Source organism: Grus americana, chromosome 4 (assembly GCF_028858705.1).
Source record: "Grus americana isolate bGruAme1 chromosome 4, bGruAme1.mat, whole genome shotgun sequence".
Classification (NCBI taxonomy): Eukaryota; Metazoa; Chordata; class Aves; order Gruiformes; family Gruidae; genus Grus; species Grus americana.
In genome coordinates, this window is record NC_072855.1 from 18,842,454 (window position 1) to 18,866,695 (window position 24,242).

Consider the following 24,242-nt stretch of genomic DNA (forward strand, 5'->3'; position numbering starts at 1 on the left):
TATGTTTTGGAATAACATCAAAACTGGAATACACAATATTTCATTGATGGAAAAAACCTCAGTTACTGGCAAAAACAAAAGGACAAGCCACAAAAGAAGCCAGTGTTAAAAGAGCTTCTTATTTTTATGTAGCGATACATCCTGCTGAGGTCTAAAATTTTACTGAAAGAACTTTGTTTTTTTAATGAACACAGATACTTGAATTAGAGCTTTTGTTTCTTGGATGCTTTATGGTACAGCAGTAAAGCAGCAGTCCAAGCAACTAACCGCATTTAGAGCGCACTACTATTTTAAAACTGCTGGTTAACCAAAGCAGAGGATAATCACCTTTGTTTAGTATTTGTAGGTTTATGCATTTCAGTTTCTGTCATTTACCAGTGACATGAAAAAAAGATTTTTTGTTCCAGGCAGCTTAGATGTAAAGTACAACACACAGTTATTCTGTTCAAAGAGAAGTTCAGGGAATGAAATACAATCCAGTCTGTCTGAACTCTTCTGGCTCGCTTCTTGTTCTTAGCACAAAGAATTTTGATATGAGGCATAACTGGACACATCTGCCTTTTTTTTTTTTCTTTTTTTTCTTTTTTTTTTTTTCCTTAGAAATCACCTACTCCCAGCAGTTTCATCTCCTGCATAGCCCAGCAATTTAATGAGCTATGCAAAGGAGAAACCACTTCTGCCCTCAAGTCCTCTATATGGGTGCACCAGGTTGCCAGCTTACCATCTGGCCCAACGCAAGTTCTCTGTTTTCCAGGCAAGAGAAACATGCAGCTTATGCGTGGCATTTAGACAAAGTCTAGCTAAATAAATTAGCATTCTGCTAATGCTTAACGGTAAACCTTCAAGCAGAGCTTATTGACTGTGTCTGATTACATGTTCCTAAGAGCCTTGTTACAGTCAATAAAAGGCATGTGAAGAATGATGACGGCGTTAGGAGAAGAATACATTTCCAGAGAGAGAAATTTAGAGATTATGGTCACTAAAATCTCAACGTAGCGTTTATGGTAATCTTTAAAGATAATCTAGAAGATTGCCTTTCTATACAGTCACAAGTCTGAAGGTAAGCACTTCTCCTAGATGAAGTACACAAACCTTGCATCTTTTTGACTTTTCTATTTTGTGAACCTACATAGGATAAACAGGTATTTTTAAAAGTGTAATTAGAAGAACAGTTGTCATTTCTGGCTGTTGTTCTGTAACCATTCCTGTTGCAGCAAATAAGGTAACAGTTGGGGCTTGCCCATGGAAAATAGCTTACTGAAGAAACAGGGTCCTTAAAAAGGAAAAACAACCTGAAAAGTAGAGTCTTGAAATGAGATATTGCTAGATAGAGAAACATAAAGAGGAAACCTTTTCTTTAACTAACAGAGCAGAGAACACATTTTGAGATTCTGCACTCAGAGGAGTTCATAATTAGGTTTTTCATCTACAGTATAAACTTGGATGTCAGTTCACATGACTACAGCAGTACAGTCCAAGACTGTATTCCTTAGAGCTGAAAGTTTTGGAAATCCAAAGCCAGCCATAGCTGCCCATCTCTCTTACTCTTTACTGAAAGTATTAGAGAGGCATATTCTTACAGAATGTCATCTATTCGCCCAAGGTTTTTCCCCAGCCCTTTATTCCTATTCCAAGACTAAAGGAACTAAAGCTTTCAATGTGTCTTAGCCTATTAAACTATCCTACACAACTTGGAACCCTTTCTCTGAAGTTCAGCAAGCTTTGCTACCCATAGCATCCCCTTTGGGGATTTTCCACAAGCAATGCTAACTGCATAGGTAGCATGAATCTTCATCCAATGCAATTCCCAAGTCTTCCTCCAGTTTTGGGAAAACTGATTTAGTAATAGCAAGTAAGTTTAACAGCAATAAACTGTTATAAGCTTAGGAATTGTTGGTTGTAACCCAGTTAATACTTCCCATTTTATCACAGAACAGTTAAAATTGATTTTGTAATTTTCATAGTTCGGTGTCTGTTTGAATGCATAGAAATCTTTTCAGCACTAGCCTTGTGATGCACTATATAACTTTTTATTAACTCAAAACCCACGATAACCCCTTGCAAAGCTTAGATACTAACAGACTTTTCCTTCTGAGTCTTAAAGCAACTTCAAAAATGGGAATAAGCGTACAGAAAAAGGTGTAGCTAACTATTTAAGAAAATATTAGGCTCTGAAGTTTAGATGCAAATTTTGTTTGAAAATGTGTACTTGTTGCTTCACAATATGTTCTAGCTTGATTCATCTTAGCAGGTGTGAACAACCACCACCACCAAATCAGGGATACTGTGGTATTCAGAATTCTGGCCATTTCTAGAAAGATTCTTTATGGACAGTGAGATGAGCTTTTTCTGTACTGCAGTAGCAGTTAAAATGGAAGCTAAGAATTTAGCATTCAAAGTAAACAATGCTGGCAGGAATTTATACAGACTTTCAGACTACTGGACTAATATAATTAGCAACTAATAGCTACAGTTAGCAATAGTTGCTGTAACAACTGGTCACAGAAGCATGACAAATATAATTTTATAGGCGTTTATTCAGAAAGCAAAAAGTATATTTTGGTTTGCCACTGCCTTCATTTTCATAAGACAACACAGCTTAACAATTATTACTCTCCAATGGCTCTTCAACAACCTTTGTGAAGCTAGCTGATCTAAGTCTAGTTATTAATTAACAAATAACCATCCAGTTTAAAAGAAAAAGGGGGGGGGGGGAGGGGAGAGGATGGACACACGACACTAATCAAATCAGAATTAACAGGTTTGGAGATTTAATTGCCACTTCATTCCAAACCCAGTCCAGGGTCTATGAAACTGATGAGTATCTCTCCTTTGTCCTCAACAGATTTTGAATCAGAATATCTATCATTGCTCTTTGTATCATAGCAGGCCTGCTCCAGCAAGGTCTGAGAAAAGCAGCTTAGGTTGCTTGCTTCTGCACTTTAACTTTTCAGAAAATGAACAGGTTTCACTTCAACCTTATTCAGGAGGATTCCTTAGAAACAGGTAATCTGGAATATGTAAATACTCAGGACCTTTCCTTCCATTTACGTTCACTAGACTAGAACCATGTCTTTGTTGATCTTCTTGTCTTGCGAGTCTGGCAATCTGGGCTGCACAAACCTACCACTGTACTGTCACAGCCCAAGAGTTTAAAATTTTCTTCTGAGCTAGATCATACAATATTTAATTCTCTCAAATCAGGGATGGAATTGCAGAGCTGCCAACATCTGTGGGATGCAGGAGACTTGCATAGCATAAACAGTACAACTGGGCAATATGTTATTGGTATGGATGTATCTATTGCCTGAAATAATAAGAATGCCAACTCTTAATTTGAACTGTCATTTTTCAGCTGACACTCCAAAGCATCTAATAAATAGCATTATGGATATAAAAACAAGGGCCATGAACATTCTGCATATTAGTTAAAAAAATTGTGTGCGCTTAGCCAAATGTATCTGGTCTACCTTGTCTAAGCAAGCATGTAGAGTCCCCACATAAAATACGTTTAGAAGTTGTGTTTTGCACAGACTAACCTGTACGTGCCCAGGTCTTCTGCTGGATTAGAGTTACTACTGATCTTGTTGGTTTTGTCCCCTGCAGTTTCAGTTAAGTTAGACAACTGTCTAAATACCACGTCATGTAACTGCAATTTCACAAAAAGAAATTTCACCTAAAAGGAAAGTTATTATTATTAGCAAGTTCACTGAAATCTCTTGTAGGAGAGTATGAAATTAGATAAAAGAAAATTAAATATTTCTTACTTCAAGTGACTAAACTGCAATAAGAAATTAACCTTGTTTCTGCCACCATTCATTGTGATTCTTTCACATATTGGAGTTGCAGAAGTTGTTTGTGCCCCCACCCCTTCACTTACAAGTGGACACTTTATTTTTTTTGTTGCTTTTGTTTCTAATTCTAGAAAAGAAAGAGTTCTGGATGGAAACACAAGTCCCCTCCCAGTCTTTAACTCCTCCTTATTTTGCAACTGGAAATTTTTTATTTTCCCACATTTTTTGTTACATCCCCCAAATGATAAATGTGATGTTGGAGCCCTCCTGCCTCCCATTTCCCATCGGAATGCTCTTTCCAGCTGGCTGTAGCATTCTCTGCAGTAGCCAGCATCTTCTACTGATAGCTATACATTTTGACTGGAAATATTTAATTCTAAACAAAGTCATATCAAATGGCTTTTGCATAGTTAGACTTCTTAAGGCATGCGTCCAAATAAGCAAATCGGAATAAATAAAATCATTCAGTGCTCCCCAAACTGAAACAGAATCAAGTTTTTCATAAACTTGAGTTATTATACCCATCCCTGAATCTTAATGCAATAATAAAAAAAAATAATTTTAGTCATTTGCAATTGTTGCAAATGTGTATTATCTCTTTACTACTACAGAATGAGTGAGATCCATTTAATCTTCATTGTTATAATCAGAAGTCATTAACCTAAACTAGGAAGGTGTGAAATTAGTGTTGCAACAGCCTCAAATTTCAGTCTGTTTGCTGGGGGATATTTTACTTTTTTTTTTTTTTAAAAGCAGCAGTGCATAGGTTAATTGCTTCAATACAGTTGAAGAATATATTTTCTCGATTCCTCAACAATCTTTTAATGTATTGCTTTTAAACAAGGGTGTCACTTAATCCAGTTATTCAACTTTTGCCAGCAATTTCACAGTTTAGCATAACATTTGCAATTTAATTAAATGCTAATAAAATACATCACTCATATCACCTGCAGACCAGGATGTGGGTGGCTCAATTACTTCAGTGTTTACAGCTCACTGAGTTGTGAAGGGCAAATGGAAACTTTTTCACATTACTAAACAGCAGTTATTTCAGAACTAGCACCAGAGGAAGATATGAATGTTTTGTCTCAGATTCCAAAAATGGAATATTAAGCAGAGAAGAATGGATATATCCGGTGTTCCCTTATGATAAAGGGGAAGAAAAAAAACCAACAACTCAACTCTGATGAAAAATTAGGACACATCTTTTAAAAATGAGAGGTAGCACTTCAAGAAAAAAGAAACCTGATTTTTATTGCACTATTAATCAGTCCATGTCTGTATAGATCCTAGTCTCATATTTGTTCTGACTTTTATATATATTTGTAAGGCAACCTTCAGATGGTTTGCTAGAATTATTGTTTATTTTTTCCAACCATGTTGATTACTACTTTTTTTTTTTAAGTCATTAAAATATACAATAGCTCATCAAGGCCTAGTGAAGTTCATAGGTTCCTTGGCATTTTCCTCCAAGTTCTGAGCACGTATGAAAGAAATCTGTTCTATCCCAAAACATCTTTAATGTCTGCTAAACTAAGGAAAAAAGCAGGAAGACTTCAGTGCAAGGTTCACACTTTCCTATGTAATCTTCCTTCTCTTGGACTGACATGAATATAGACGCTATAACTACAAATACCAATATCTGCATTCAACTGTATTTATTTGGGAAAATATTTCATGCAGTCCGGATTCATCATGCATATCCTGGACATCACTTTTCTTTATTCTCTACCTTTTTCATATGACAACTTCTTTTCTTAAACAGCTGTCACTTTGAAAAACTGAGTTATCTCTGCTTCCCTGGTACATAGGACTTCTGTAAGGACAGACAACCTTAGGCCCTTGTGCAATACCTAGAGAAGAGGAGGTCTCTGGGTTGTTCAGTGGAGTCAGTGGGTTGCAAGCAAATAGGCACAGGAACTACGGGACAGTTTTGGCAGGAATGACGGAAAATGCCATAGCATGCTGCTAATTGTCAACACGGGCAGGGAAAGGATTTCAGGAAAAGTGCAGAATAAAGAAATTGTAAAACAGAAAGACAACAATAACATTGTGGGTATTTGTGGATGTTCTTCCAAAGTACTAAAACAACACGGGGTGGTGGTGGGGGGAATACTGATATGCTCATATGGAAAAAAAACGTAGAGAAGTAAAATTAGCATCACAACTCGAAAAAACAGACAAGCAAAAACCCACTGATCTCTCTTCTAAAGGAAGATCTTTCTTTTCATATAAGCATATCTGAGGCATTATTTGCATGTCTGTTTTGCATCGAGCCTGGAATCCAAGATTTTACCAAACTCAAAGTCGCTTTGCCTCCAGTTCTTTGTACCAATGACCAGTGTACTTTGGTTCGTGGTTAAAGAGTAGCTCATGGCAAGACTCCAGAACAGAGATTTGAGCTTTTTCTAGAGCTGCAAGAAAAATCCTTAAACATCACCTTATTCATATACTCTTTAGGACCTACCTAAAACTTATCAGTTACCTTCTGCTGTTGACTTATTAACCAAAAATTCTGTGTTTACTTTAAATAGTGGTGTCTGTTGCATATGCTATATCTACCAGGCTGTTATCGTCACTCAATTTTGAACCCCATCATAACCAATAAGCTACTTTTCTCTCTTTGGTATTTTTGTCCCTGCTGCACTTTCTCCATCTATATATTCCCTATTTGAACAAGTTTGTCAATCTCTCTTCCTATAAAGGCCCATTCTCAAGACCCACATCTACTGTAGTATAACAAATTCATCAGTAGATCAGAAATGCACATACCGGATTATGCCACAAGGAAGTCCTAGGAAATAAAGCTATTACTTTTTCATTCTTAATATGATAAGAGGTTAAAACTTCATCTGATCCAGATCTAATAATCTCAGTGGAAATAAATAATACTCTAAGCAAAAGCTGAAAGCGAGAACTACAAAATTTTAGAAGGGCTGCATCTTCAGAATGGAAATTTCTGACACACAGTCAGGGAGAAAAAATACATCCTTCTGAAAAGCAGCTCTTCTGAAATTTGTGCTACAATCTGTAGTTGTAATGCACTTTTACCCAATAATGAGGAAAACCAACAAACCATCATTAGTTAAGACAAAAAAAATTACAAATTTACTATTTTTTAAAGACAGTGATATAAAAATGACCATTTACACATAACCTCACAATATCTACTGCTCCTCCAACTGATTTGGGTCCTGTTAGTACTCTTCAGACTGATGGCAAAGCAACTAATTAGATTTTTGGTACGTGATGGCACACTGAATGCACAAGTTAAAACTTTTACCCTGAGAAAAAAAAAACCAGTCCTGTAAGTGAACTTCAGTCAGATCACTGAAAGAGGAGATAAGCAAATGGCCACTGGGAAACTTACAGGAAAAAAGAGGGGAAAACATTTTATATATGATCACAGCTAAAAACACACATGTTGTACAGCTAAAGAGTACTTTAATTTGCAGATTAAGTATTCAGAAATTGAAATTGGTATATTAAGAGAATGAAGACTAGAACAGGGCATTGTAGGGGGGACCATTAAAAAAGAAACATAGAAACCAAGGCAGAAGAAATACAGTAAAGAGTAAAACAGGATAGTAAACAAGAAAAGACAGAATTGAGTTCTAAATTTTTTCTCAAAATCTGATAGCATTGATTTTATGTTGTATTTTTTACCTAATCTGGTTAGTCATATCCAGGTTGGGGTTTTTTTAATTTATTTATATTTTTTTTAATTTTCCTTTTCTATTCCTTCCCTTTCCTCTTGTTTTGGTAATCAAACAAGTGTATGAACAAAATCTGATGTGGCCTTATACTTTTAATTTTGTGGAACAAGAAAAAAATATGTATTTTCCTTACAGGTTTTCATATAGTTTGTCAAAACTGGGAAGCATGGACTAGCAGAATCAGATATATTTTAATAGACACTATCACTTTATATGGAGAAAAGAATCAGAAAGAATATTTCATTATTAAAAGGTGAAGTGCAGTGTCACATCTCCCCTCCCTCCCTCTCTTTTTTTTCACTATGCTTTTCAGCTTCCAGGTTAAATTGTATTTGGAGGCACCATATTGTCACGCTGCACAAGTTTTGTCACCACAAGCTATGACATCCCATAATACAGATATTCGCCCTAGCATAGTATATGAGAACGGATGACAAAGGAGAAAAACCAGACATGGAGGGTGAATCTTCCCACTCAGGAGCAAGTTTCAATAAGTGAACACATCAATCTAACAACTGCAGCATTAGGAACAATGGATCGTGATAAACAAGTTGATGTTATTTCCTTGTGTCATTATTAACATAAACCATGATTCAGACAGCTTGTGAATAAATACTTGTAAAATAAATTATTTGTAAGGGCTTATTCTCATTGCATCATTCTAAAAAGCTTAGAAGACCATCAATATTGCATGACCTTGACAGTGACTCACGAGATGCTCATACATATGTTTTCATTTGTTAATCGAGCTTATCACCAGGAAGAAAATATTAAAATTTGATAGAAACTACATTATGGGAAATTTTTATGGCTACATACTCAAACGTTTTCAGAAAGATTGGGTTTTTTAACTAAAAAAAAAAAAAGAAAAGCAATCAGTAAGCTCAAAAAAAAAAAGACAAGGAGAAATATCTTACCTTGAAGAGTTCTTACTGTAGTAGAGTCAATAAGCCTGAAGATAAAGCATGCAAGACTCGCAAAGGAAATTTTATGGACTGTGCTGTGTAGCAGTAGGAAGACATAATAATCTCTGAATAAGGTCAAAACAGGATATTTCTGTGACGTAAAAAAATTATGCCCCTCTAATCTCTTGAGTACTTCCAACAAGTCAATAAACCAATTGCACAGGGATGAAAAGAAACAATTAAGCTAAAATCACAGCATTAGAGAATCTTTAATGGTTCAGATTAATCAGATGAGGATCAACTATTTAAAAAGCTGAGAAGAATTAGTTATCAATTCCAAGATTTTTGCATATACAGACACTACAGAACTTATGATTGGGAGCATATCTGGTGTTACTACATCCCTAACATCAGTTAAGTTAAAATGTCCTATTTGGAAGTGGAAAGAGGCTAAAGTAAGGTTTAGGTTTGTCTGGGGTTTTTTTCTTGTTAAAACATCCAGGCATGTAGCCTTTATGGTTGATTAGAATTTTCTTGAATTTATTGTTTTAAATTTTTGAATTTACTGACCTACTGTGCAATCAGCAAGAATAAATCAGTTTTGTCTTAATGGATTTCTGAAAATTAATGAGTAAACAAATATCAACATTAAACAAAGCTACTACCAAAACTATTATAAATTAATCAAAACTGAATAATAAAGGTCACAATTGGAGAATTACTTGATAAATCAATGTATTAACAAATTATTATTTCACATCCCAAATTAACACAACATATTATAAATCAATCTTGGGGTTGACATAAGACTGAATTAAAGTTATGTAACTCATTAGAGGAAAACAGTATTTCAATTTTTTGATAATCTAAAATCCCAGATGGTATTCTAGCCAGAACAGTAATCCTGCCCTAAGTGGTAAAGGACCCAAATAGCCCTTCTGGTTCTTTTGCTCGAGAGAGGTTTCCCAGAGCAAGCAGTGAAATCAATTTAGCGGGTCTTAAAGCACCAAAAATAGATATTCCAGTTCAGCATTTTCTCCTCAAATTTCAGCTCAGGAGTGAGTATTCTCTTCTTGCTTCCCTTTGTACACTGTAACACTAAGCATGTACAAGGACCTCGCCTGGGATGAGAAATAAACTACTCTTGCAGTCTAATATGTCAGATTCCAGTAATCCTTCTCTAACCTTGATGGCAATTAATGACTTTCAGATGTCAGCTGTGAGGTTTCAGAGGGGTATTCAAGGTGCAGCATAGATCATCTGCCTATATTTCCACAGTTGGTTGTAACATGGAAGACATTCTCTCCCATTAAAAAACAAACAAACAAACAAACCCAAACCAAAACTCACAACCAAAAAACCCCCCCAAATGAACCAGATGACACCCTTGATAGACCCCTGCCCTGACACATGTGAGTTACCTGATTAACCCTTGACGTTACTTCAGAACTCCTCTATCAGCACTATTTATTTCTTCTCAGTAGCTTCCTGAATGTTGCAATAAATGCATACAGTGCTATTGAGAGCTGCCTTGTTTTAGTACAGAATTTAAAAAAAAAATATTCTAGGGAAATAGCCACAGGAAATCATCTACATTTAAGTTGGTTGCAGCATAAAATTTGTTATTCTGCATAAGGATGCCATTTTCACTGGGGTCTTGACTTCTACTGTCCATCACTAGTAAAAGCAATATTTCAGTAAGTAGACTGTGTTGTAAAATGCCATTTCCTCAGATTCATGTTGTCAGCTTTTTACAGCAAGGATCCCTGCCTTAGTGGCAGTAGTAGGTAACTCAAAGGTTTACAGGGGCTACTGAGGGAAAAAGAGTATATGTGTAGGCAAGAAGAGGAAGGAGGAAGGTGGGCATGATTTCTGGTTCAGAGAGCTTACAATTTAGATGTTATACTTGACCTACCAAAACGGTTTCGGTCATGCAGCTGTGTGATGCACAGCACTGAAAGCGCTGCTAATCCAGCCGCAGAGAGGCAGCTGCAGAGCTTCAGTTCTGCTAGAGCAGGCAATCCCAGTCACGGTTCACTTCCCAAGTGAAACAGTACAAAAACATTTTTTCCAGCATAATAGATTCCATGGTAATAACTTCTGGTAGCACAGCTGAGTAGGTCAAAGTCCCCTACCTCTGTCTTTGCCACACAAACCTGTAAAAATTGGTCATGGTGAGAAATGCATGCAGATTAAAAAACTTCTAGAAAATAAAAGGAAACAGTGAAATGATTACAGAAGCAGAATAATACAGCAGAAGTCACATCAGACTTGTTACCCAGTCATTCAAGTGTTATGCAGTCATGACACAGAAGATGAGCCTTACTTCCTAGGGTAGCTCTGAAGATGTTTTGTAGACTATCTTCAAAGCAAGAGTTGGAATAAGAAATAAGAAATACATCAGAAATAAATTCCTAGAGTCTTACTTCATTTTTCAAAAAACGTTGCAGTATATTTAGTTGTTTTAGCTACACACAATCTGTAGCTTGCACAATCTGTAATGCTTATGACTTTGTAAGAAAACAAACACAAGCCATTCTAGACATTTTCTCAGAACATGAAATATATTCATTTCTGTCTGATCTAAAAAACATCTAAGCTTTTGAAAACATTTGGAGACTCAAAATGCAGTATTTCAGTATTGGAAACTGTTGGCTTTTCCTTAAAATCTCGTTTGTTAAAAAAAAATAAAGAACTGTCAGAACAACGACTTTTAAGCACAATTTTAAAGGAATAATGTCTTTGGCAGTTTGTAAAATCCTAGTGAGCAAGCTTAGTTTTCAATGTTGTTAACAGATTGTTCGTACATCCTTCAAAGGAGTAATATATGCCTAAAACAGATTTCCTTATGGCGATTACAATACTTGTCAGAGCTAAGAACCATTTATAGCAGAGTTTTCAACAGAAATTGACAGTGGACTTATACTCCTGGTGGTTGTAGAGGGAAGACTTTGTTAAAAAATACTTATTAGCACAAGTTTGAAGGGTGGTGCTTCTAGATATTTTCCAAATGAACATCCTTCCCACTGGAAAACAGGTTGGATTGGAAAAAGAAGATTCACTGGTGCAATGTTCAGGGGGTTTTGAGTATAAATACAAATGAAAAAATGACAAAACATGAAAAGCCACAGTACCAGAGAGTTTCATTTGTCAAGTAAAACATTGACCATTTTAAAAAGTTTCTACACACATTTCAGATATAAACCACTCATATTTTCAGCATGCATGATGAGCGGTGAAGCCCATGAAGGTGACTATGAGGCTTAGTGTGCTAAGTTGGTAAAAAGTTCAAAGCAGACAGACGGTTGTACCTCTTCATGCATTAGTTAGTTATGTTGTGGAACTCCTGGCCAAGAGACAGTTGCAAACATTAAAGATACAAGACAAAAACAGAAGAAAAAAATCCCTCTAGACATATTAAATGCAGAGAGGTGATGTCTTCTGACTTTAGAAGACCCCAAGGTACACATTGTTTGGGACGGGAATACTGGGGAAGTGCCAGTAACATGATTATGTTCTTTCACACCTTCCTTAAACATTGTCAAGGTCACTCACAAAGACTGGATTCAAAGTGAGAGGAATCTTTGACATTAACCTCTACAATACCCCCTATAATCCTAAATCAAAGCAAAGCTAAAACCAGGACTGAAAGACATATTTAATCATTCATTTCTACTACTTATGCGTTCACAATAGGGTGGCAAATGTTAAAGAAAATCTCAGAGGGAAAAATTGTGACGTTTCCTTTACTAGTCTCACAATGGGTTGCCCCCAGATATAAGTGGGCATAACATCGAGAGATTATATTCAGTTGGAAATTTGAGAATCATTGACAGAAAGTTGATCTATTCATCCTGCTGCTGAATATAGTAATAATGCACATCAGAAAGCCAACACAGCAACTTTCAAAGTATAGACTCCTTTCAAAAAGCTTGATAAAAGGTAGCACAAAAAGAAGTACCTTGCATAATCTAGGTAAATCCTGAACTGCTGACAATTTAAGAGGGGTTGTATTTTTTAGGTTTATTTGCTATAAATTATTTTCTTTAAAATTTTCTCTCTCTACAAATTTATTACCTGTGCTAAATCTACGGAAATGAGGTGGCATCTCATTTATCACTGTGTGGGAACTCTTGAGCACATTTATAACGCCACATTGTGTGTCATATAATAGGAGCCAACAATGATTTTATTCATATTATCCTCAAATAAAAAATAGGAAAGTAGTAAGAAATAAGTTTCTTTTGAAATCTCTATAATAAATAGCTTTTTTTTTGTTCATGTTGCTAGTACAGAATAATTCATAAAGTAATTTCAGAGATACTTACAAGACCAATTTCAAGAAGCAGGAAAGACACATCTTAGTTACCTGAGAAAAATAGCATCCACTTGTGGAAAAGACAAACAACACTTGTGATTAGGTAATATTTATAATCTCAGTCTAACCTTTTTAACTACTTACTTGTGCTTCCCACCAAATTTGCGTATTTTTAGATGATCTCTTTACTAGGTCTAAATTTCTTACAGAGCAGAACAGTAGGAAAACAACCAGCTTCCACTTGGTTTATGACTTCATCTTTCTAATCTGATTTTATCTCTTGGTATTGTCTTTTGAAAAAAGCATTCTGAAGGGTTACGCAATTTTCAAAATACAGACTCTCTCCTGATACTCAGGAATAGATGTGTCAAGTTGAAAATAAGATTGAACGAAAATACACTAGTGATCTATAGGATAGTATTGAAACTGCCTAGCTTAGTTGTCATGACAAATTTGCCATCTAAACTCAAGACACTAATTAGAGCCTCTACCTTGCCAAAGAGCTGATTAAGTGGTTCACTGCTGCAAAAAGGGTAATGCCATTCCTCCCCCTCTTCTCACCGTGTGACCCTGCCTGCTCTCTGTTATTAGGTCTGGCGCTTGCCTGGGTGCACAGTAAACTTACTTAACTATCAACACAAAGGGAAGGAGGGGGGAAAATCACCTTCTACGCTGAGGTAGTTTTCTGCAGGTTATTGAACTGAATGGGTTCAGCAGGTGAAGAGATAAGGAGTAGAACCAGCACAGAACAAGTGATGGGATTACACGGCCAGAAACAGGGGAGAGGAGGGACTGGTGAATGGGGAGCAGACAGACCGGTCCCTTAGCCAGAGGGCCTGGACACCCTAGCTCCTTGCAGCACGGACAAAAAAAGCAATTATTGTGGTGTTTAAGCCTGGTGTGGAGTGAGACAGAATTCACTCTATGCGTTTTATATAATGCAGGGTAATATAGATAACAGATTCTCATCTCTGCTAAAAGAAGAAAAAGTTCATTATAAAAAAGGTTACATTTTTTGACTATACATTTAAAAAGACTCCACTGCAGTGCCTAGCAGATATATCTTACAGAAGTTTGAGCTGTAGATGCAGTAGAGAGGGCGAGTTCTGCAGAGCTGCTTGAGTTCAGACAGGAGGGCTTATAAAAACCTGTGACTGACAGAGAGGAGTTTGGGCATGTACAGTGGAGTCAGCACAGTCTGACAGCTCACAGACTCTCACTGTGGTCTGCTGAGCCCTTCAAAACTTGTGCAAAACCTCAAATGAGCCGTACATCGCCGGTAGGTGCTGGGGGGTCGGAAATGCGGGGGTGCCCCCTTTCCGTGGCGTTACAGCGAGTGCATTACCCTGGGCAAGCGCCTGGCTCCTAGGAAGGCCTGAGGAACACCCACATTCTGAAGGTTTAAAACAATATATTGCTTCTGTAGACATTAATTTTTAATGAATGATGGATGTGTGTGTATTTGACCAAAAAAAGTCAAATCTAAAGAGCAAGATTATTCTTAGCCCTCTGTGGCTGCCGGAGAAGATTAAGTGGATTTATTCAGAAGCAAGGCACAGCTGTAGCTCCGATACCGGCTGAGCCAGGGAGCCCAGAAGAAAGTGCACCATTGCTCTTCCCCATCTACATGCAGCTTTGCCCTCGTATCAGAGTCCACCGGTGGGTATGTGCCCTTCTGACATTACATCTGTATTTTTCTAAGCAGCAGGACTGCTGTTCGTTTTTGGTTTTTTTCCTGAGGGCACTAAGTAGCTCTAAAACTAACATTAAGTTGTGATGTCACACAATACTTACCTCACTGAGCGTTAGGGCATTTTTATTCACTTCCTGTGCAATTAACAAAGAAATCACTAATTATGAAGGAGAATGAAAGAAGACTTGCACACCCGAGCATAGGATTACAGAACCACAACGCCCTTCATTGATGTACACGATGAGAATTTTGAACTTCTGATATTTTATTAGCTTTAAAAATAGTTTTACATTTTCCTAAAGTGGTTCAAAATCTTAGTAAATAGTTCTGGGAAAACAACAACAAAAAACCCCCCCACAAGAATATGAAATGGCACGGCTAAATGAGTAAGAAGAATAGCAAATGAACTATAATGAATCCAATTCCATTTGAGGTTGAATGTGAGACTACTGATCATCCTTTCAAGGGCAGGACTAATTGTTCAGGTTGCAATATATTATTCTCCGTATATGGAATGTCAAAGAATTCTTTAACAAAGAAGCAGGTCTAATCTCATAGTGATTTTCCAGTCAAAAAGGAATATAAGCACTTTTTAGGCTTTTATTACATGAAAGAAGAGCACGCCTTGCTCAAAACAGACAATGAACTAGTACAAATTAGTGCCCCAGCCTGAGTTGTCAGATCCTATAGAAGTCAGCATATTCCATAATACACTATCATTCTTTTTTCTTTTTGCTATGAATGTGCTACATCTCTGGAGGTTTTCAGAGCACTAGATGCACCTTGCCACTAGCCAAGATCTTTTTATGGGATTCTAAAACTCCAGATGGAATAAATAGCATAGCATACAATGTGTTAGCAACATCCCTGACATTCTCATCGCAGATAGTCTACTTTTTATTTATTTTTAAATCAGAGCTAACAGTCTTTTCTTTGTTCTTCACAAACAAGACTTTTTCACTAGCAAAAACTTTTTGAAATATAACTAAGGAACCAAAATTAGGATTTCTGAGGCTGCTTCTTTCTGTCAGATGGTGTCCATCTCAGAGCCACTGCCAGCTCTTTGGTACACTCTTGACAGTCAACTTTGTTCATCTTCTTGACAAGAACAGGGAAAAAAAAATATACTTTTTTTTAGCCCTTTGATCTGATAACTCTTCTGGCAAAACAAGTTTTAACTCTTTATTAGACACAAGGTATAAGATCCCTAAGAACTTGTTCATTGTGTAAATCCAGTTTTGTATACAGGATTGAAACAATTTGAACATAAATTATATCAATGCTAGCACATGAGAAACTCTTAAAATCCAGTATATAATGACTTCTCCCAGACAACCAGTCACATGTATACCTTACAGAACTGATAACACCATGAAATGTATTTAAAACACTTCCGAAACATATTTAATTAATACACTTTTTACCTAGCAATTACAATATAACAAGAGGATACATACTTCCAGATAATGTTGCAGCTGAAAATGATAACTTAAAAAGACATAATCTGTTTATAGCTTAAGTATAAATTTACATACTAACCAAAGCAATATAGGTACTTTAAACAGGTATTAAAATGTCTGCAGAAGGCTTACTCTACTCTAATTAAATCCTTTTTAAGCAGATTTAAATTTAATTAGAGCAGCCTGAGCACGTAAACAAATTTTCTGACACTTTAACAGATTGAAGCAGCACATTTAAGTTTCTATACACCATTAAAGAGACTTAAGTTTTCACCTCTGGAACTAGTAAACAGTAGAATAACTTCCCTGCAAAAGTTAGGTAAAGAGACAAACTCTTGGAGGATTCGTAGTTCACACATACACAGCTGCAGGACCATAAATTATTCCTCCTCCTTCCTGCAGCTCTATGATCAATACACTATACAGCCTTGCTTCTTAATTGCTAGCTTTGCTTCATTTTCACCAGTTTCTCTGCAACAATAACCCAACTTATTTCCCTGGATTAAGCTTCTGAAAATATTTCTTTTAAAGCCCAAGTGCTGAAACCCATGTTTCTCTTCTATTCAGCATCTGCTGCACTTTGAGACCAGGGGATGCTTATTAAACCTTTCTGAGGTAAATTCAGTTGCCTTGGTATCCCCCCAAGACACCTCACACAAAGCCAGAGAATCACATTGAACATTTAGACAGTTCCACTGAGCTGACTCGAGTTTTATGCGAGCAGTCCAACACCAAGCACTGAAGAGAACAGTGTTCCCAGTTCTGCCTTTCCTCAGGGCTCAAGGCACTGGAGGGACCCCAGACCAACAGCTACAGCCTAAGTAGCTGAACCACATGCATGTAAACTTCTCATTTAGCGGGTAACACAGAAATCACTTCTTGTCTTTCCTATGGGAGATTTAGTTCATCCTACTCTCACCTAATACATATTAGCCAAGTAACTAGATTTGAGAGATCCAGAGTCTCATATTTTCCTCTGTCAGCAAAAATTCAAGCCTATTTCACTCATTTTCCAGACAACTGACTACTACCCATGCCGCTCAGCCAGCCTCTAGTCCAGCCACCTCATCAGCGACAGACTGACCAGTCCACCAGTTTCACTCACCTCTCACAGTCAAGGACTCCGTGCTTTCCTGTTTGAACAAACTTTCTGCTTCTGGACAGCACACCGCCTTGCTGAAGCCAGCCTTACACCTACAGAAAGGACTAGGTCACTGAAGACGCAAGACCAAAACCCTGCAAGCTACAACCCACAGCCCAGGTGCAGCTCAGAAGAAATCTGCAATAATTAAGAAGCAGGTGCCCCCAATCTGTCCACTAATACACCTGTTGGCTCTTCACCTTCTCTGCTTCATACAGCACAAAGGAAAATATTTTTTCAGAGTAACACTTTCATTTTCTTCCTCTATATTATCACCCGCAAAACAAAGAGTTATTAGATTATAAGACTAAAAGAGGGGAAAAAGAAATCTTTTCATTCTTTTATTGCATGGAAGTTTCTTGTAACATTATTATTCTTACATTTATTTAAAATCGCTTTCAGCATTTTTTTCCCAGAAATATTCACCATTTGTCTAATGGATTCCCACTGATGTCTTTGACCTTAATAAATAAATAGCTGGGCCAAGAATGGTTTTCATAACCTATATATGGTATGGCACAGCTTAGCAAAATTAATTTCAGTTTACTCCCTCTTGGAAAACATATTCCTACATAATTATACTCAAAATGTTTAAAAGCTTTTCAAAGCCTTCTCTGAACTTTTCCATATTCTTTCTTCCCATATTCTATCTGTAAGATGGAAATTGCTTTTAAAATTATTATTGTTTTAATGTTTTTATCTTTTTCACAGTTTTATAATCAGAACTATCAATTATAATTCTGTGGCTTACCACATAATATAAACCACCTAATTGCATCCAATCCTTTTTATTAAACTTAAAATTCCCATTCATTTTTTCTAGAAAGGAATAAATTCTTGATTGAAAATGTTAAATCTGGCAATGTTTCCCTTTCTGAAATTTAATTAGAGCAAACAATGGGTTTCTTCTCATCTTGCTTTACACTGAAAGCTTCCCCATATTGCTAATAATTTCTGTTACCCTTCACTGACTTTTTCTTTTCCTGCTATAAGCTCATAGTTTTACTATTTTTACCCAGTATCTTCTTGTAACATTCTAACAAAGCCATATGAAAACGATGCCCGTACTCAGGGGAACAAGTAACTTCAGATTCTCATTATCCTCCCTTCAACCAATATTTACAAGATGAAGAAAGAAATTCTAAAATGAAATCCTACTACAATTTAGTTTCAATCATATTTTATTTGTAGAATTAAAGTTTATTGAAGAAGCATAGATTTGCTTCTGCTTAAATTTGACCTTCAAGTGCAAGATTTAATAGGCTAAAGATTAAAGTAAATCACAGTGGTTTGCTCATTGTTCTGCATTACGAAGAGCTGCAAGGAGGGACTAAAACATGAAATAAAAACAGTTAAAAACATGAAATAAAAAGTTAGTTTGTGCAGGCAGATTTAGAAAAAGTATGAGCATTAGAAAAAGTAAGTTATAAGCCATTCAAAAGGAAAATAATTATAGTATTCTTTTTATATTGATCATCAGATATATGTGAAATGTAACCTATGAAGACCAGTATATTTATTTGTGCACAATCCCATGGAGAGTACAAAAATGCCAAATAGTTTACTTACAATATTATAGCTATATTTATTAACAAATATATAATTCATAAGAAACATATAATCCACCATTAATTATAGCTAACAATTACATAAAAGGTAATATAGGTATTAATTATATAATAAACAACTTGTTTCAGCAAGTAGATGCATAATATTATCATGGTTATCCTCACAGTTTTCTTTCTATTAATATCTTTGAAAAAGATGTTAATTAATATTAGAGAAACTTGTTTGTAATGTGCTCTCCCTGGGTGCACAATGGAGATACTGATGTTATGTCATTTTAAATAAAACAGACAAACAAACCAAGAATGTCCTTACCAAAAAAATCCAACTTCAAAATGGCATATTGATCCTTGACCCAAAATAACAGAATTTGTGACTTTCAGTCTTCACAGACTTCATTTATCAGAACCCAGATTTGGACATCGCATATTTTTTTAAAGCAAGCTCAGTTATGTATTCAGACCACAAGAAACTTTCAGGTCAAGAAAAAAAAAAAAAGGTATGAAAATCTCGTTAGAGAACACTGTGAGATGTTTCAATTGCTTCAGAGTATCTGCAAGCAGAGAGCAAGCACACACCTTCTTATTACAACATGATATTTCCATTCCCAGCTGGGTGAAAAAGCAAACAAAGAAGTAAAAGACAGAGGTGTCTGCTGCTACCAGGGCCTTGACACTGGGTGTGGAGAAGGTTCATTTTAGAATAAAATAGAGTCATAGAATTATTTAGGTTGGAAAAGACCTTTAAGATCATCAAGTCCAACTCTTAACCTAACACTGCCAAGCCCACCACTAAACCACATCCCTAAGCACCACATCTAACATGTCTTTTCAATACCTCCAGGGATGGTGACTCAACCACTTCCCTGGGCAGCCTGGTCCAATGCTAAATAACCCTTCTGGAGAAGAAATTTTTCCTAATATCCAATCTAAACCTCCCCTGGCACAACTTGAGGCCATTTCCTCTTGTCCTATTGTTTACGTTGGAGAAGAGACCAACACCCACCTGGCTACAACCTCCTTTCAGGTAGTTGTAGAGAGCAAGAAGGTCTACCCTCAGCCTCCTTTTCTCCAGGCCAAACAACTACAGTTCCTTCAGCCACTCCTCATCAGACTTGTGCTCCAGACCCTTCACCAGCTTCGTTGCCCTTCTCTGGACACGCTCCAGCACCTCAATGTCTTTCTTGTACAGAGCGGCCCAAAACTGAACACAGCGCTCGAGGTGCGGCCTCACCAGCGCCAAGTACAGGGGGGGCGATCACTTCCCTAGTCCTGCTGGCCACGCTATTTCTGATACAAGCCAGGATGCTGTTGGCCTTCTTGGCCACCTGGGCACACTGCTGGCTTATATTCAGCTGGCTGTCAACCAACACCCCCAGGTCCTTTTCCACCAGGCAGCTTTCCAGCCACCCTTCCTCAGGCCTGTAGCGTTGCATGGGGTTGTTGTGACCCAAGGGCAGGACCCGGCACTGAGCCTTGTTGAACCTCATACAATTGGCCTCATCCCATCCAGCCAGCCTGTCCAGATCCCTCTGTAGAGCCTTCCTACTCTCAAGCAGGTCAACACTCCTGCACAACCTGCTGTCATCTGCAAACTTACTGAGGGTGCACTCCATCCCCTCATCCAGATCAGTGATAAAGATATGAAAGAGAATTGGCTCCAGTACTGAGCCCTGGGGAACACCACTTGTGACCGGCCAAAACCTGGATGTAACTCCATTCACCACAACTCTTTGGGCATGGCCGTACAGACAGTTTTTTCCACCTGGAAGTACAATTACTTAAATAAAAGGAAATTCACTGTCACAATCAACATGATATTTTCATGCACCCCATTTTTTCATTTAGCCTCCATTTGAAATGTCTCCTTTTCCACAATTTGTCCTTGCTACTTGTAAAGGCAGTAATCTCTCCCTGTCAGGGACTGTATCTTGTTCTGTCAGTGTATTCTGCCTAGCAAAATAAGAATCTAATATTGGTTCAATACAAATACTGCTGTGACAATAATTATGGAAATGACAGTTACTAATATCTTTATATTTAATAAAATGATAAGTTAATATCAATGAACAACTGCTGATTCATGAAATGGTTATTACAAATTTTTAAATAATCCTCCAAACAATTAAATCAAATTAAATATTTAAATGGTGAGAATTATAATTTAGTCAAAATTAAACCTGTTCCATTCCTAATTTGAGTGCATTGTAGTAAAGCAATTTGTTAAAAGAATATTATTCACATTGCGGTATCATGCATGCATGTGATCAAATGCCAGAACTAAATTTCCCACAGAATTCTGAGCCAGGTGCTTTGGGCATTTGAATGCTGATATGATCTTTAATTACCTTATTCCATTATTTTCCTTCAAGATCTTTTTTCATTACATTTACAGAAAGGATGGTACTCATTTAATGAAGAGCTATTTAACATTTTCTTTCCCCCTGTTTATCCAGTCTGAGGTCTCACAACTAATCTGTTTTACACTATTCAAGATCTGCTCTGAAGGAAGACAGTAATATTTTCCTCATTAGCTTTTTTACAAAGCTCATCATGATAGGACCTCAGTGCTTCATAAACATGACTGAATTTACTTTTATAAAATCTCTGTGACACCGTTGCTCCTAGTTTGCAATAGAAACACTGAAGCAAAGGGAAGCAACTACAAGCTATGTTAACACCCGAAAAAGGGGAGAGCTAGTGCAATTCACAGTGAACTTAGAATATGAGAAATTCGTACCGCTTGCTCTCCAGCCTTGCTCAAGCCTAGTGTGACCTGAATCGAGATAACATTTCTAGTTTGCACCTCGGAGTTTCCTGCACACCAGTAGTCAGGCAGTAACGCAGAGGTGATGGTTGTCATCTATTCTAGAGACATCTATTCCGGAGTACCACTACACAACCAAGCATGCAAGAGCCACAGAGCCAGAACAGGGAATACAAATCCCTAACAGTGTTGTGAGGATACTCTAGAAGAGGAAAAACTGGGGTTCTCATCCTTCCTATGCAGAGCCTGTAAAACTGCACAGGTATCCTTGTGATCAGAGACCAGAAAAAATAAGCACTGCTAGAATTTTTTTAACCCTATGTTATTAATGTCTTTATATATGTGTCACAAGAATAGTGAAATCCTGACTTCAAGTCAGTGGAAAAAACTCCTATTGACCTTTGTGGGGCTAAAATTTTACTGTAAGAATTAAAATATAGACACTGTCCAACAAGAGCAGAGAAACTCAACAGCATCAGATTAGTGTCAACACAACCATCTACTAAGAATAAGGATGACTTAAAAATAGTTCAGGCTAAGTAATAAATCTTTGTGACTTTCATATAGACAAATAAGAAATTAAACTGAAAGTATTTTAAATTACAAGGTTCTATAAACAAATGCAATTAAAAGGGGGCATATTTTGCCTGTTGATTTCATTTTAGCACAATTTTTCCCATAAATATATTCATGATAATAATATACAATATTATCCACCCCTCATGTCAGTTTAGAACTGCAATAGTATTTTGCAAGGGCAGACTCACAGTTAGGTCCTTATAAAGTACATCATTGCTGCTCTCTGCTGGTCAAAGGAATTATTACTTTATAAAACCTTGTAGAGGAAATTCAGAAAATTTTGTTGGAAGCACAGTAAATATCACATGACTAGGAAGACCTTTTATGGCATTTAAATCACCTTCTCAGTCATCACAATGCTTAGTTTTCATTGGTCTGTCTGTATTCTTAAGACCATCAAAATTAGTAATAAATACTGGAATTACACAAATGAAACTCCACCTTCACAGGCCATGGCATTCCAATTCATAGACGTACACATCTAAAGTCACTTTTGCTTGTAATACTGTGTTGGGTTTGCGTGTCAAGGTTTTGGTAGTGGGGGGGGCTACAGGGGTGGCTTCTGTGAGAAGCTGCTAGAAGCTCCCCCTGTGTCTGATAGAGCCAATGCCAGCCGGCTCCAAGACGGGCCCACCACTGGCCAAGGCCAAGCCCATCAGCACCTCTGTGATAACATATTTAAGAAGGAAAAAAACACTTAGAGAGAGAGAGCTTTTGCAGCCAGAGAGAGGAGTGAGAAGATGTAAGAAACTCTGCAGACACCAAGGTCAGTGCAGATGGAGGGGGAGGAGGAGCTCCAGGCGCCAGAGCAGAGATCCCCCTGCAGCCCGTGGTGAAGGCCATGGTGAAGCAGGCTGTCCCCCTGCAGCCCATGGAGGAAGGATGAGGGGGTGTAGCGATTCCACCTGCAGCCCGTGGAGGACCCCACGCCGGAGCAGGTGGAGGCACCTGAAGGAGGCTGCGGCCCGTGGGAAGCCCACACTGGAGCAAGTTCCTGGCAGGACCTGTGGACCCGTGGAGAGAGGAGCCCATGCCAGGGCAGGTTTGCTGGCAGGACTTGTGACCCCGTGGGGGAGCCACGCTGGAGCAGTTTGCTCCTGAAGGTCTGCACCCCATGGGAGAGACTCACTTTGGAGAAGTTAGTGAAGGACTGTCTCCCGTGGGAGGGACTCCATGCTGGAGCAGGGGAACGATGAGAGGAGTCCTCCCCCTGAGGATGAAGAAGCGGCAGAAACACCGTGTGATGAACTGACCGTAACCCCCATTCCCCGTCCCCCTGTGCCGCTGAGGAGGGGGTGGAGGTTGAAGCCGGGAGTGAAGTTGAGCCTGGGAAGATGGGAGGGGTGGGGGGAGGTGGTTTAAGATTTGATTTTATTTCTCATTCCTCTACTCTGTTTTGCTTGGTAATAAATTAGATGAATTTCCTCTCTCAGTTCAGTCTGTTTTGCTCGTGACGATAATTAGTGAGTGATCTCTCCCTGTCCTTATCTCCACCCACAAGCCTTTCGTTATAATTTTTCTCCCCTGTCTAGTGAACAAGGGGAGTGAGAGAGCGGCTCTGGTGGGCACCTGGCCCCCAGCCAGGGTCAACCCACCACAAATACTCAAATTTTGAAATTACAAACAAAGCAGAAACTAAAATTCCTCAGAAATCAACAACTATGAAAATGTAACGCTATGAGGTTCACCAGACATGATGGACAGTGCAATGTTAGAACTGAAGATCATTTCACAGATCAAAGACAATAGTTTCCATCTCCAATTCACAGTATTCATCACAGTGAGCAATACTGGTTTGTATTAGAACAATGTAGACCCTATTTTTTTAACTGTAATTTGTTAGCAGAGGCTTCTGTCTAAAGTTACACTGGCTTCAAAAATGTTTTACTTCATTTTTATATTTTAAAACAGCTGTTACTAATTTTATTTTTGGATCCTATGTGGTTTCTGCTGTCAGAATGTAGGGTATACTTGACCTGTATTTCAGAGTGCTCCTTTTTTGTTTTGTTTTTTTTTTTCCCCAGGTCACCAAGTAGCACTGTAAAATTTTCTTTTCATTCTGTAATGTAATGTGGCCCAGATCTAAACTCAGAACTGTAAAAGTCCAGACATACAGAATTTAAAGTTATAAGACACAGTTCTGCAGGAGTGTGAAAAAACAGAGGACAACTGTCAGATTCATTCTAGATGGATAAACTGTATGGCACAGAAAGAGTAAAGTTAGAATGAGAGGAGAAAAGTGAGGTGCATAGTGCAGTTGTAGAGAAGCCTGACTGAGAAACAAGACATTTGCACATAATGGAA

At 37.7% G+C, this 24,242-nt stretch overlaps 1 protein-coding gene across 8 annotated transcripts in view; it reads right to left on the reverse strand.

The window, feature by feature from the left end:
* KCNIP4 (potassium voltage-gated channel interacting protein 4) overlaps positions 1-24,242 on the reverse strand; it is a 450,983-nt gene that overhangs the window by 151,609 nt on the left and 275,132 nt on the right. The window contains exon 1 of one of the 8 annotated variants that reach the window (XM_054824803.1): positions 16,992-17,033. The exons of the other annotated variants lie outside the window; for them this stretch is intronic. The gene's annotated coding sequence lies outside the window, so the exon portion shown is untranslated. Of the gene's footprint in view, positions 1-16,991; positions 17,034-24,242 lie in introns of those variants that run through there. 8 annotated transcript variants of the gene reach the window in all.